The sequence below is a fragment of the Schistocerca americana genome, chromosome 5, assembly GCF_021461395.2.
Source record: "Schistocerca americana isolate TAMUIC-IGC-003095 chromosome 5, iqSchAmer2.1, whole genome shotgun sequence".
In the NCBI taxonomy this organism is placed as follows: Eukaryota; Metazoa; Arthropoda; class Insecta; order Orthoptera; family Acrididae; genus Schistocerca; species Schistocerca americana.
This window is the reverse complement of record NC_060123.1, coordinates 503,340,710-503,356,973: the sequence shown is the minus strand read 5'-3', so window position 1 is coordinate 503,356,973 and position 16,264 is coordinate 503,340,710. Positions and strand designations below refer to the sequence as shown.

At 43.5% G+C, this 16,264-nt stretch overlaps 1 protein-coding gene across 1 annotated transcript in view; it reads right to left on the bottom strand.

Annotated features, from left to right (window-relative positions):
- Window positions 1-16,264, bottom strand: part of LOC124616473 — a 294,931-nt gene that overhangs the window by 206,823 nt on the left and 71,844 nt on the right. The gene's annotated exons all lie outside the window — the stretch shown is intronic.

The window sequence follows — 16,264 nt, the reverse complement described above, 5'->3', positions numbered from 1 at the left end:
ATTTTTGCAGAGGAAGCAGCATCTCCGTCATTGGTTTCTGGTGCCTCGATGTGTCTTAAGTTGCCACGGTTCTCGCGGAAAGTGCTCAAGCGAGCCATACAATCTGTTACGCTACCGTAATCTAAACATACAACACTTTTGGATCATAAAATATCTAGTGTGTTACGTTACAAGCAATGAGATTTTAGCCACTGCCCATTTGAAGGACCTCTAGAACAAATACTGCAAGTTTCACAACAAAATTAGTTACTTATGACAAGTTCCGGCAGTAGAAGGGTAATAGCGGAGGTGCAGAGTACAACAACTGAAGATAAATTGCGGCTCGGTTCTTAGAACATTACTGTTTTACATTTTTAAAAGGGCTTATAGAGCTCACGTAGAACATACCTTACTATCTACTAGCTATACTGGCAATCAAAGGCACAGGATGTTGACGCACTTTGATGATTTTCAAAATGAACTACTGTCGCGCTGAAAGTAGATTTTTTGAAGTCTTATGTTTCATTTGTGGAGTGGGCACGCCTCTGAAAACCACAATCACGAAATGTCTTGATGAAATACTCTTCGGCAGTACGTCCCTAAACTTATGATTATTTTGGATGCGAAGCGCTCAACATCATGGTCATCAGCGCCCTGGCCAAAAGTCAGCATGCCATTCTCCCCCCCCCCCCCCCCCACACACACACACACACATACATGTGTCCGCCTCCTTTCCACAACACTTTAAAGATGAGGGTTGACTGTTCAAAAAATTTCAGAAGCATTGCACATTGGTGTCAGTGCCGGCGGGGATGTTGGGTAGATCTTCAGCCAAGCCGAGGGCAGCCCAAATGTCAATACATAAGACGCACGTATCCAAAATCTGGTGAACCGAAAGTGGCAAACCACAAACTTCACAGTGGGGTGGATCCTCCTGTCGGAGGAGAAAACCGTGTGTTAAAGGGCTGTCTCCTATGCGCAGTCCGATGACCAGCACTTTCTGCCATCTGTGAACTTGGAGTGAAGACCGCCAAGCTTTTGTGATCAATTTGAGTGACCGCAGTTTGTTTCCCGTCACCTCCAACAATTCAATTTCTCGCTGACGCACGAGTCATCTCTCAGATAACGAGAAGACGGCGTGCAAGAGGGCGGCACGTGGACGTACACATTCCCATATGCGTCTTTGGCTGCTTTATCAGCTACGTCGTATGCCGATGTTTCCAGGTACCCAGCAAACGATCATCTCCTTGGCAAGGTGTTGGAGGCGCTGTAAGTAATCATGGATGAGCTGGATCAACTGGTCTACCGGATACGCTTCGTGGACGGCCTAGAGCGCACTGGGTGAGTCAGAACACGGGACAAACGTTGTACTGTGATACCTGTGAATCCAACCTAATGTCTTCATAATGCCATGTAACACCGCATTATAATTTGTATATTGTTCCGGGAGGCGCACTTCAAAAACCATATCAGGAAAAAGGGATGAACAGCCGATGTCATTCTCTTGCTGGGATCAATCCGTAAAAACTATTAAACTGTGGTACGTACTTAACACTGAAGAAAACAGAGTTGTAAACACGCAATCTGTGTTCCATCCCTGGCAGTGTTGTCGGAGGTCTGACGCATCTAGATCCTTGAGACTGGCAGCAGCACGTATCCCGAATGGCTTGAATGCATCGGGCCGATTCCTGAACAGTCACTCAAAATTCGGGTGGAACGACACACCGAATATTCGTACCAATAACTGAGACAACGCTGAGATTTTCAGGGCCTGTAGATCCAGGAGAAGGCGCCGCCGAATCCAAAGTTGTGATTCACCAGCTTTTGCACACGAACTCTGAACTGGTTGTTCCGAATACTCTCATGGTGGACAGCGTCTAACACACCGATGTAGGAAATACGAGCTGATCCACAAACCACCCTGCCGTAATCCAATAGTGCTCTGACGTACACCCTATAAATCTGCAGGAGACGGGAGCAGTCAACTCTCCACGGCTTACCGCAGAGGTATTTTAATTATTCGCCAAAACTTCCAGCTTCCTGAAGGTGTAGTTATTGTAAATAGCAGGAAGAACACTGCGAAGTCATCAACAAAAAAAAGAGCATTTGACAGAGCTCTTAACTGCAGAGGTGATGCCACTGACAGCGTTTGCAAACAATGTGACATTGAGGGCATCGCCTTGGGGGTCCTCATTCAGACAAGGCATCACCAACGCAATACCGAAAGCACCAATTCTCAAGCAAGGATTGGATAATAAATGGCAAACGTCCACGTAGCAATCATTCATGAAGTGTGCGACTGGTGTTGTACGCTTCTCGAGGACAAAAACCACGCCAACCAAATGGTTTCGGCTGTCTCCGCTAGAATTAAGTTCTCAAGTGCAGAACGGTAGCCCCTGGAACCGCACTCTGAGCGGCACACGTGACCTAGTGATCGGAGGAGCCATGCTTTCAAGAATCTTACCCACACGACCGGTAAGAGCTAAATTTCTACAAGTCGTAGGGTCGTTACGACTCTTGCCTGGTTTCCGTTGCTTGCTTCCAAGTCATGAGGTGCCACTCATCAAACCCGATCTGGTTCAAAAAAGATAGCAGCTTGCTTTTAACTTCAGGCCCCAGATGACTGAGCACGGTGTAATGTATCAGATGAGGTCCTGTAGCAATGTCTCTGGCCACGGACAAAACTTACTCCAATTCCCACATGTAAAATGGAAGAGTAGACCTCCTAAGCAAACGATAAGAAATGGAGCCTTCTCATATCCGTAATACTACAAAACACCTCAAACGCAGGAATTTGTCTGGAAGGCACTGTGACAGTGAAAAAGTGTTCAACTAAAAATTCAGCGGAGTCATTTTGGCACGTTCATTTCTCAGTAAGGCCGTAAAGGATGATTTACTTCCCTTGCCTGAAATCCTCCTTACTGACTCCCAAACTTGCACAGTGGAAGTCATGTATTCCTTCCAGGAGTTCCTCTTTGTTCTTTTATCACTCACCTCGCTTGTGCTCTCGCAGATCGGAAACTGGATGGTGTTTGAATTTCCTCAAAGCTACACACCTGGTCAAGATGGCCGAGCAACATTCGTCATTCCACCAATACAAGTTACAGGCCGTCGTCTCAAATGGTGGTTAGACTGAGGAATGGAATATGCTGTAGCTCGTTGGATCTCACAGATGATACCCTTTATTGTAAGATGGCCTTCTGACTGTATCGCGAACGTTTTGCCTTTTGAACGATCCATCTTCGCGGTCTCCTATCGACCGCCGTCCGAGTCAGCAGACGAATCCACAACCGTAAAGGGGTCACTGTAATACAAATATGCGGCAAATTCCCACTCAGCGGAGTTCTGCAATAGCTTGGAAGCAAAAGTCAGGGTCAATGGCCGAAGATGACCCTGTAGCTGTGAAAAAGTGTCTCATGTGAACAGAGTTCAAAACGCAGATTTTCCCTGCATGGACAAGATGGTCGATAATTCGACTCCTAGAGCAAATGGTAGCGGAGCCCCAAAGCGTATTGTGTACAATGAAGGCCCCCACGATAAGGAACGGATGGCGGAAAGCCTGGAAGAGTTCTGTCAGTGCATCTGCATCCAACGGATGATGCAGTGCAAGATACAAAGAGTACACTTATTTTAAATGGTGTGAGGACTTCTACTGCAACTGCTTGTATAACCTGTAAGACGGAGACGAGTGGCATCTGTCATCGACGAAAACACACATTCCACCCCTAGCCGTGTCTTCTGTAACATTGTCCTGCCTATATGGTGTATCAGTGGCTTCAAAATAAGTTTCTTGCAAACAGATGCAGAACGGTCTCTCCTGTGCCAGGAGATGTATTTCTTCCAAATGTGAACGGTATCCATTTCAGTTCCACTGCGACACCGGAGTCACTGTTGGAGCTATTGATTACCGTTGGTTTACCCGAGAGATCAGGGGCACGCTAGACGGTGCCCGGCCCTCCGGTTCCTCCATGTGGACATCAATATCCTTGGCAGTAAGATCACAATGTGAAAGGGAGAGTGCTCGCGGATCCGAAGATTTACCTGCCACTTTCTTCGATTTCGAACATCTTTTGTGCGACTTTTCTCCTTACTTACGGGAGAAATTGCTTACACGGTTAGAGAGGAGGGCTTAGTGGGCTTCTGATGGTGTGTGGCAGTATGTGACTGAGGTTTCAAGTCCATCGTTGACGGCTTCTGAATGATTTCGAGTTCAAGTGTAGCTTTCGCTCCCCCCCCCCCCCCCCCCCCCCCTACTGGTGCACTCACAATTGCACGTGTTCTTACTCGAATCTGTGGTGTGAGTTTGTGTGACGCATCACACTTGGGGGCTGGGTTCTGAAGTACCGATACAAAAGAAGTGGCTAACACTGGAGACAATATAGCTTGAAAGCTTTCTTAGCTTCACCACAGGCTATGAATCTCCTAATTTTCAGTTCCTGAACTTTCCTTTCCTCCTTATAAACCTTACACTTCCTGCTCCATACTGGCTGATACCGACGGCAGTTTAAGCATCTCGTAGGAAGTGAATCGCCTTATTCGTGAGCTGAGCCTCCTCAAATTCCAAACGTAACCCTCCCGTTTCGTGTCATGGTGGTATAACCAAATCTTTGACATTTGAAGCATTGCATTGGATTAGGAACAAATGGTCGAACCTTAAGACGGTTATAGCCCAAATGTTCAGGCAATTCCGGAGGGTTGAACGTTAGAATAAATGTTGCAGTTTTTCCCATAGTTCTGCACTTTCACGACACCCATATTTTTTCATTCTGCACTAACTCCTCAGGGTCCACCCCCGTTATATTGGAGCGGGTAATCACGCCTTTACAGAAGTTACGGGTATTATGCAACTCAGCCACAACAGTTTAGTCACGTAAAGCTTACACCCCAGAAGCTTAGATACTTTGACGTGGCAATTTCAACTAGAAGTGTTCCATTATGAAATAGTTTAATACTTTTTAATGAACCTGAAATATCCTCCAATGCATTGTGAATATAGAAAAGGAAGAGTTTCTCAAAGGTTCCCTCTGCCCTGTTGATTACACTGAAAGTGTTATGGCAGGCTAGTTTCCCGTTACTATGATTTTGAGATTACTTCTTGTGCGGACTGACCAACCGAGTTCTCATTGTTCCCCAAACTGAATTATTAAAAGACAACATGACTTAGTTGCTCAGTTGAGTCTCCATTCAGTGGTAACAGGTTAGTATCTGGGTGACTGACGCAAAAGTCATCACCGCAAGACGGGAAGGGAGGGGGCTGGCGGGTGTTTTCTGCTTATTGTGATTCCTAATCAATCGATTGCGGTCTATGTCGTGGTGAAGGTCCCAGAGCTCGCGGTAACAATGGACATGAGACACTCTTGATTCCGCTCTTCGGATGGGGACGTTTACTTTGGCGGCCAGCATAGGGTAACATTTTTATTTATTATATTTATTGATTTATTTATTATGGCAACATTTTGGTGATTAGACATTACCTTACATATTTACATTCTATATATTTAGCATTATGTTTACATATCGACACTGGTACTACAAAAAAGTTACAACTGGTATGGAACACAACTCTTAGAAGTAACACAAAATGTGGAAGCGGTAGTAGTTATAGTACAAACACGCAAACGGGACGGGAGAGAAAGAAGAACGTGATAGAAGACAGATAAGAAGTGAAGATTAAGGGAATTACCAGTTCTCAATCCATCACATCACTTTATTTAAAGTGGTGTGACGAATTGATAACTGATAGTAGAAAGAAGCGGATCAGAGGACCTAGGAACTGGGTGCATTTGTTTTAGTGATGAACTGCATGTCGGCTTTAGTTCGGGATTTTCTAACGTTTCACCGTTGCTGGAAACGGACTGACAATCTTAGCGACTCGTGTTGGCGAATCATCGAGAAGTTGTCAAACGAAATTTGGTGAAGATCCCGATACGAAAGCCAACAAGCAATACATCAAGTGGCCACGATGGCCTCAACAATTTTGCATTTTCTTTACTATTTGAAATAGGGGAAACTGGCCATATTTGGTTAATAAGAAAGAAGAAGAAAGTATTTCGCTACCAGCCCATGACAGTTCAGCAGTGCTAGCCGGAAGGTATGAAAACAAGCTGTGAACCAAAGGAGAATACAAATTATATTCCGAGCCCGAGCCCTTTAATCATTTCCGCAGGCTTGAGAACTTCCGTTCCAGATTGCGCACTTACATCGCAAGTGCCGCCTCCTTCCAGATCATTGACATGGCGCCCCGCTGCCGGTGACGGCGGACGGAGGACGTGACGTGTAGCGAGTGCCGCGGGCGACGACAATTATCACGGCGTCCCAAACCAGCAAGTACCGCCAGCCTCGCATGATCCGCGGTAATTGCCTCGCCAGCATCTAAAAACTGATCCCCGGCACCGGGGAAGCAGGAAGCCGAGATCCAGGACTGGGGGCCGACGGCCTAGCGGTCGTCCCAGGCCAGGCCATCACAAACACACCAACTAGTGTGCTGGAATGTTCCCAGGGCCTCGACGCCCCTACAAGAATTGGCCAATTTTCCCCGCCGTTCTCCCTAATTACACGAGCAGTGGTATCAATGCGGCAGCGACCAACTGGCGGCAATTTGGTGCTGCCGATACAGTGGCACGCCAGCCGCCGTTCCCTTCACCAGCGAGATGAACGAAACCTGTCGCCAGAGTATGACGACTTCTTCGCAACCGCTTACAGGCTACAGTGCGTCTACCAATTTGGTGAATACGTAAATCTCCGCCGTAGTGATTTCCATTCTTTCTTCTGCTGAACTGCTGCCACTTCTCTCTCGGACTATTACCCGCTTTTTGATCTCTGCTCCTGAGTTCTTTCGACAGCGTTAAAATTGATTGCATTATCAAGCATACTTTTCGGTGATTACTGCTCGTCATTCAAGCTGTACTGCGGTAGTAAGTGCACATTATCAATGGTAAATTCCCTGATTAGGAACGGTTTCACCTGCCAAAATACTATACGCTTCATCGACAAACTGTAAACGTTAGGTCTCATAGCCCATCACGAGTCTACATGGACATCTACATTTATACTGCCGGCCGCGGTGGCCGTGCGGTTCTAGGCGCTGCTGTCCGGCACCGCGGGACTGCTACGGTCGCAGGTTCGAATCCTGCCTCGGGCATGGATGTGTGTGATGTCCTTAGGTTAGTTAGGTATAAGTAGTTCTAAGTTCTAGGGGACTGATGACCTAAGATGTTAAGTCCCATAGTGCTCAGAGCCATTTGAATCATTTTGAACATTTATACTCCGCAAACCATCGCACGGCCTCGCAAACAGAACGAGGGAAAAACAATTATGTATATGCCTCCGGACAAGCTCTAATTTCTCTTACCTTCTTGGTCCTTATGCGAAATGTATGTTGACTTCACTAGAATCGTTCTGCAGTCAGCTTGAAATGCCCATTCTCTAAATTACCTTAATAGAGTTCCTCGAAAAGAACTTCGCCTTCCCTTCAGGGATTCCCATTTAAGTTCCCGAAGCATCTCCGTAATACCTGCATGTTGTTCGAACCTACTGCTAACAAATCTAGAAGCCCGCCTCTGAATTGCTTCGACGTCTTTCTGTAATCAAACCTACTGTGGATAGCAGACACTCGACCAGGGTTCAAGAATGGGTCGCACTAGTGTGCTATATGAGGTCTCCTTTGCAGATGAACCACACTTTCCTCAAGTTCTCCGAATGAACCTAAGTCGACCGTTCGCCATCCCTACTACAGTCCTTATATGCTCGTTCCAGTGCATATCGTTTTGCAGTATTTCACCTGGATATTTAATCGACGTGACTGTCAAGCTGCAGACTTCTGATGCTGTATTAGAAAATCACGGGTTTGTTTTCCCTAGTCATCTGCATTAACCTATATTTTTTCTACATTTAGAACTAGCTGTCAATCATAACACCAATTAGAAACTTTGTTTACGTCATCCTTTATGCTCCTACAATCACTCAACGACGACACCACCCCGTACACCACATCATTATCAACAAACAGCAACAAATTCTGCTTATCCTGCCCGCCATATCACTTGCGTGTATAGAAAATGACAGTAGTCCTATCATACTTTCCTGAAGCGCTCCTGACGATAACTTTGTCTCTATATACTGGCCACGTCGATACGAAACAACGTACTTGTAAAGTGAAAATATGCACACACGATCACCAGAAATGGATTGTTGTATGTATGCCTATGAGTGCAACGTGTATCAAAAACTGGATTGTTCCCTCTAAGGTACAAAGTCTTATCAGCATTCTTTCCGCCCGTGACACGCTACTAGAGGAGGACAAGGGATTAGCGAAATGACAGTGATACAACGAAGTGCCCACCGACACGGCCGAACGTTCTTTTGTCCATGTTCCTTACTTTGGTTTGTAAACCCAGCATCGTTGAAAGAGTTTCGTAATTGCAGCTACGTTTTAGAATAAAACTCACGACACTTCAACGTTTTATTATCAACCACAATATTGAATGTCGATGTTGACTTGCGAAAGTAAATCCATCAAAGATTTCAACGAATAAGAATTGCTGATCTTTCTGTACGTCGGTAAAGCGATTGGTGTTCAGACGTAAACCATTTCGACATGTAAGGGCTTGCGAAGATTGTTGATGTTATAATCTCAAGCGTACGAGCATGTAATTGGAGCAGGTGTACTAATCTTTAAGCATACATGAAGCAAGCTTTAATGCGCACAACCCGATCTGACTACAAAAGGAGTTGCGTGAACTTGTTGAAGATCATGGTCATCCAAAAAGAATAATAAGTGGCAAATGATGTAGGTATGCTCCCGACTGTTATTTAAAGCCATTGCGTACTAGTATACTCGTTTCAACTCCATCGCCAACAGCAAATAAAGCGCTTAGCAGCAGGATGGAGGCCTTCCTACCGCTCGTAAAAGAGCAAATCAACGTAACATACAGAAGAACAGAGGAAGCTTCCTTAACCAGTAGGGGATCTGCGTGGAATAAAATATGTTAACGAAACGCTGTGAAATTACAGTAGCGCTTATTTGGTTTTATCGACGTTTCCCTCTTTCAGTACAGTTTCTTTACTGTATGTCGTTTTTTCCAATTAAAGTACTCTAGCCCAAAATTTCTCTAAAAGAATGTAAATACTTTCGTATGAAATAGCCGTTAAAGGGTAAAAATGTGCTCAGAAAATCCTGTTTGCTAGATGTAAGTGTAAGAACAGCTGAGAAATTTCAGTGTGCGACCCATGTTATCTGTGATAATCGCAAGTTTGAAACTGTCTTACAGTAGGAAGAACAGACGTTTCTTATTAGCAGCTATACGACCCCCTAGAAGAGTATTTGCCCTTCACGTAGGGCTTTCCGATAAGCCATCGGTTTAACTAAAGTTGCTTCGAACTGCAGCACTTCCATCTTTCATCAGCTGGTGGCTGACTCGTGATACGGTGCCATATTGTGGCCCTATCTTACGTGACACCTGCGTCACCTGTAAAAATGTGGATGATACTAGATCAATCTGCACGCGCCGCTTTCTATAGCTGCGTTGCTGATCTTCGATATTATTTCCGAGCGACGTGACACAGTGGTTAGCACACTGGACTTGCATTCTGGTGGACGGCGCTTGAAATCCGCGTCCATCCATCCAGACTGAGGTTTTTCAGAGTTTCGGTTAATCGCTCCAGGCAAGTGCGGGATGGTTCAGTAGAAAGGGTACGACACATTTGCTTTGCCATCCTTGAAACAGTGCGAGCTTGTGCTCCGTTAAACCTTAATGTTGCTTCTCTTCTTTCGATATTTTTTTTTTTTTTTTTTTCGTATGCGGCATCTGAATTCTGAACACACGGAGCTTGTAAGCGACTGCAAGGTAAATTAAAGGCTTGTATCCCAAGTTGCAGATTCTGACTGGTCGCATGTTAACGGGTCTAAGAGCGATACAACTACCGTTGTGGCAACTTCACAGATAGCATTGCGGCAACGCGAACACGGGCTGAATGTAAGTGTGGTCAGCTCCTGTACTTTCTATTGAATTCCAGTCTGTTTATAAGTATCTGCGAAGGATGTTTACATTACCGCTATACCCCTCTCTTACGTAAAGGACTTTGCATACGTTTAGAAATGTCCATTCCACGGCGCACCTCTCGTCATGCGCAAAAGACGCTTTCTGAATCAACTGACTCTAAATGCAAGGAAGATTATATCCGGACGCTCATAAATGGCGAAAGAAACTGTTGCACATTAATGTCTAACTATGTTACTATATTTTATCCATTATACTAGGTGAAAAAGCCGTGACTATACAATTAAATAAAAGCACACAAAATTTTGTCCTTCAGTCGTAAGCAGCTACTAACAACAAATCATGTAAAATGTCACATGAACGTGCGCAACATCTGACGATAGATCCACAGGACCTGAAATATTTTAGACACGAGTAAAATAAAGTTGTATGGCACTGAAGGGGAATTATTTTGAATATTCATGCGATTCAGTTGCTCCAGAAGCATTACAACTAGATGAACATTAGGAATTTAGTAAGATCCTTATGAAATACACGTAATTGCAATTTTTTCCAGTCATTTTTAATATCAAAATGACACTGTTACGATAATGTCTCCCATGTTCTCACACGTGTGATGACAATGACTGCTGATAGCGTCGACTTGAAGGTAGCATAATTTGGAAATTTGTCTTAAGGTCTAATGGGACCAAAGAGGTCATCAAATGGCTCTAAGCACTATGGGACTTAACATCTGAGGTCATCAGTCCCCTAGAACTTAGAACTACTTAAACCTAACCAACCTAAGGACATCACACACATCCATGCCCGAGGCAGGATTCGAACCTGCGACCGTAGTGGTCGCGCAGTTCCAGACTGAAGCGCCTGGAACCGATCGGCCACAACGTCCGGCGCTGAGGTCATCGGTCCCTAAGCTTACGCACTACTTAATCTAACTTAAACTAACTAACACTGAGGACAACACACACACACACACACACACACACACATGCCCGAGGGAGGACTCGAACCTCCGATAGGGGGAGCTGATGGTCGCATATTATAATTACCGATGTACAAATTGTTTTGTTCTTGAAGTAACAGGTATATTCACAGCGATAAATTATTTTATAAGGCGACACTAATACCGATTGTAAATATTGTATTAAGTGAACTGAAACGCAATGACAGTGTATAGTACTGTAATTCAAACTGAAATGTATGATTTGTAAATCTTATACAAATCTGTAATGGATGATTACTGGTATAAAACATCTTCGTATGTCACAATACTGCACCGAGGAATAAACATTACAGCTGATTATGGGCGTGGAAATGAATTTGCTACACGTAAAAACAACTTAGTTATTCATTTGATGTTAACCAGTTGTTTCAGTAGCCAGTTATTCCATAAATAGCTGGCAGGACAATTAATGAGAATACGTAAAGAAGCCCTTCATATAGTATGGTGTTAAGGCATAAAGCTAAAAAAACATAGCTAAGATCTAAGCTGTAAAACCTGTCCTAAATGCTACAGCCCACCTACAGAAGCAAGTCACCAGCAGTTTATTTCTGACAAAAATTAACTTCTAGTAGCTGGTGATCGCAGCCAAGCAAATTTGTTTAAAGGACGTTATGGTCACCTTTGACTATAAAATTATTTATTTAACCGCTATTGCAATTTCGGCTGTCAAGCCTTATCGAGGTCTGAAGAACAATTTCTTAGTATTCCATTTGATAACGGTCACACGGCAGAGATTGCAATAGTGGTTTGTATAAATAAATAATTTTATGGTCAAAGGCGAGCGTGTTGTCATTAAAAAAATAACAGTTAAGACAGACTGCAAGACATTTTGCTACAAACATTACGATTGTCCACTTTAGTGTAAGTGATGCTAGGTATATAGTATTTCAGTAATTTTACCCTCTGGTATATAATGTGATACGCAAAGAACAAAGAAGTAATAATGGTGACGTCATGATTAGCTGGTACCCCTTCAAAAGATATGTGCGATGGCCTAATGCAAGCCCATCAGATGAACGTCACTTCGGCAACTTACACCCAATTTAACCTAGCCTAGTAATTCTGCTGGGGAGAGTGGACCTATAGTTTAACATGGAAACCAATCCACGTGACGTTCCTTGCATATCTTCAAATCTTCGATAGGTGACGGCCAGAGTAAAGGCAGAAAGAAAAATTTAAAAGTCTAAATGGGATTCGATTCCACGATCTTTCTGTTTCCAGAAATGTGCTTCACCACTGGATCACCACAGTCGACTATGCACCACGAAACCTTAAGTGTGACATGTTTATGTTCGTATATGGGTCCTTGGACATAAATTGCGCAGCTCTAATTTCGCTTTTCTCTCTCTCTCCCTTCTTCTGTCACCTCCCCCCCCCCTCCTCTCTCTGTCTCTCTCTCTCTCTCTCTCTCTCTCTCTCGCTACGAAATTTGGTCACTGCTAACACTCACAATAGGATGTATACTGTTGAGGTATGGGCACTCATTTTTAGGGGCTCCTTACAATATGATTTTCACCAACTTCAAATATTCCGAGCTACATAATATGACAGCCTTAATAAAAAACAGACATTGCTGGTGGTGGCGAATTGACAATGACATTGTCAGTTGTGTTGCCTGGCAGTAGAGTTCGTATCACTTATGAAAGACCATAATTAAGACGGAAACGAATTAAAGACACTAGCAGCCAGTGGGCAGTGATTTATATCAATGGAGCAACTTGGAAATTTGTGCCGGACTGTGATTCGAAACCGGGTCCCCTGCTTAGTAGCCAGATGCGCTGACCACTACACAATCCGGATACAGTGGTCACCACAACCACACGGACTACCTTAGCACGCCTCCCGTCAGCCCCACATTCTCATTAGCCTCTTTACTTGCGGCATCTCGCTTTTTCACGTAAGAGTTAGAGCTTGACATGCACCCGCACTGAAGGGTGCATTAGCCATCATCGTCTTAATTATAGATCTGGAGTCTTTTCCTTCGGACATGTCCGAAAGAGCAGACTCCACATACATAGAAGCAAAATTGAACATTTTGTTACGGCGAAAGCGATTGTGATTGTCTTTGTGGTAGAGTATAAGCAGTCACACACCACACTGTAGTGGTGACTGGTTCATATTCAGGAGCTAGTAATACGTCAAACGCCTTCGTGATACTAAGAGCGCGATTCACACTTGTAACATTTACAAACACAGTGGCGGTGGTAAGAATTTGCTTACAGTGATCAGTCTCCGGGTAGACACATCTGTGTGGAATCAAAAAATTCCATTTCAAAAATTTGCCCCATCAAATTCTCCACTCCTTTAGCATTAAATGCAAGGAGATTCCAACATAAAATCTTTATTGGTTGCGAAGTTATAGAGGAGTGTACACGTTGGTGCGCGTGTGACATTTAAACATTCCACGCCCAGTTCTTTCAGTACTTCCTGATGGTTTGGCTGTCGATTTTACTATGACATCGATTTCTCATACTTCTGTTTCTCAGAGTGGCACTGTAACCTTCTCGTTTTGCAAGACATGGTTTAGCACTTTAATTGTTCCTTTTAGAACAGTTTGTTGCTTGAGTTGTGTTATTTAGTGTGTTGTCTACCTATCTAGCCGTTTTAGTGTTGTTCCAGAGGTTATTCTTTTTGATTTAGAAATGAGAAAGCTCAAAGCATCTTGAAAAAGGCATGCTTTATTGGCACAGACACAGTATTTTCATGGGAATGCTAATAATTGTAATCACACACCAAGTTCTCAGATGAACAAAGTATAAAGTCAGTTCAGTCCTAAGTAATCTACAGCAAACAATGTAAATGTGATTTTTAATATAGATTTAATTGTTTAGGAAATAAAAAGTTGTGGGGATGGACTCACTCAAAATGTTAAATAACCGTTTCATTCCCAAATTTCAAAATGTTCAAATGTGTGTGAGTTCTTAAGGGACCGAACTGCAGAGGCCATCGGTCCCTAGACTTACACACTACTTAAACTAACTTACGCTAAGAACAACACACACACACACACACACACACACACACACACACACACACACACACACACACACACACACACACACACCCATGCCTGAGGCAGGACTCGAACCTCCGGCGGGAGGGGCCGCGCAGTCAGTGACATGGCGCCTCTAACCGCGCGGCCACTCTGCGCAGACATTCCAAAATTTAGAAGATATGTTCAGGGATTGCCTTTTTTTGAAAAAATACGGCGCAGACAGATTTTGTTAATGTTGTTGTGGACTGTGGATTAAAAATTACTGCGAGAATTAAAATAGCTGTGGTGCAAAATAAGACTAAATATTTTAAGAATGAAGACGGGGGGGGGGGGGGGGGAAATCTACTGAAAAAAGGCTGAATTATCACCTACCAAGGAGACAAGGAAAGCAGAAAAGAAGCTGAAGCTAAAAAAAATAAAGCAAACAGTACACAACTCACCGGTGCAGTTTTCGTTCACAGAAGTAATGCTAAGATACAGCATAGCAATTTTCCAAACTTCGAAGTTGTTTTTCTCACTTGATGTATTTACAGAATGATTTTCTTTGTAACTCTTTGTCTAATGTGTGAATCATAATTTTCAGCTGATACAAAAAGTACGCTAGAATTACTGCTGAAGACACAAAACTTTTTAAGTTACGAATTTTTAACGGATGTAAATTTGTTTCAAAAATTGGCAAAGGATGTCAGCTTATTGCAAAACAGTTTCAGTAAGGAGTGTTTTGATGGTGCTTGTGAATGTTGGAAGATCCTGTGAGAAAGAATAGAAAATGTTTATTACATGTCTAGTTAACAAGGAAACCAGGAAAAACATTGTTGCAAGGTTCCATTTTTTATTGTTGATTAAGACATTTGCAAACGAGTTCTTCACAGAAATGTCTGACTTCCCCGTTGTTTCTATGCGTATTAATTCAGAAGATAACTTGCTTGTAGTTATCTCTAACATTTTTTTAAGAACAAAAATTAGAATATAGCGTAAATTTACCCTGCGGCAACTGTATAAACCCCCTTAGGTGTGTCGAATTATTACCAGTGCCATACGCTTTGGGGATCTGTGTGAAGTCAGGGATGGTGCGGTATGCGGCAGGCTCCTCGGATGCGTAGGCGGTGCAGCGGCGCGCCTCAAAGGCGAGACGCCTATCTGCTATGGCATCGCGCCCGACTAGCGGTTCCTGCGCCACCGGCCGCTGTCGCTGCCGCATCAACGGCCCCGTCACTCGGCTGACACAATCATTTGGCCGGCACTCGGCGCCCACGCTGGACGGTGTCGCCCCTACTGCCCAACACAAATAGAAAGGCGATTTTTTCCTCCGCGGTCGCACATCGTGGCAATGATTTATCGCTCATCTCTCTTTCTTGGTTCGTCTAAAACTACCCGAAATAATTCCTTCAGATAAACGGCTGTGCAAACAAGAGCGGCTGTGTAGGCTTCCTTGATTAAGGAAGAAACTGTCTCTTCGAGTGAGAAAAAACTATTTTACTGCACTACAAGTATTAAGGCCATCGCCTGTTACAGTGACTATCTCTCCCTTGGCCGTCCGGAACTTCTTCGGCCTACCAAATTATAATTTATGGCTTTGTAAGGTAGTCTGCTTTATTCTGCGGAGATATCCACTCCTTTTTTTATTTTGACCTGTCTTCAGGTTTGTTTCTTGCGTTAAATTGTTTAATTACTTCCTGGTATCGCTGTTACTTAATCCGTCTACTCTGGCACAGCCTTGCACAAGTCTAAGAAATCTCATTTCAGCTGCCTTCATGTTACTTTGTGATATGTAAACGATCCACTATTCAATTCAGGTAGACCACTTTCGGGACGGCCATTATTTCAGAAACATGACCCCCAACCTTCCATTAAATTCTCCATGCTCTTCAATGCCCTGTTTAGTCACAAACACTGCGTCTTTTCCTCTACGGACATCCATTTGTTCTTCTCTTAACAAAAATTAGTACATTAATTTTAATCCGCTACTCATGGTCCGAGTATGCTTCATCCAGTAAGAAAATTAGTTCCTATCAGTCTGTTTTAGGTTAACATGAAACATGTAGCGCAAGAGATAAGATATACGATACGATCCTACCTAATTTACAATGACGTGCATAGCTATGGTTTTCAAATTGCGTCTAAACATGTTTGTATTTCAAGTACGTCATAGGAATATTACGTACAGAACTAAGATTAGAGGGTCTACTCTGCTGAAATTAAACCTTAGTTTGTCTTTTGTATTTAATTAATTACAGAAATAAAGAAAGTAGCTCAAGTTATTTGTTCCTAGCGAAGTAGAAACCCACA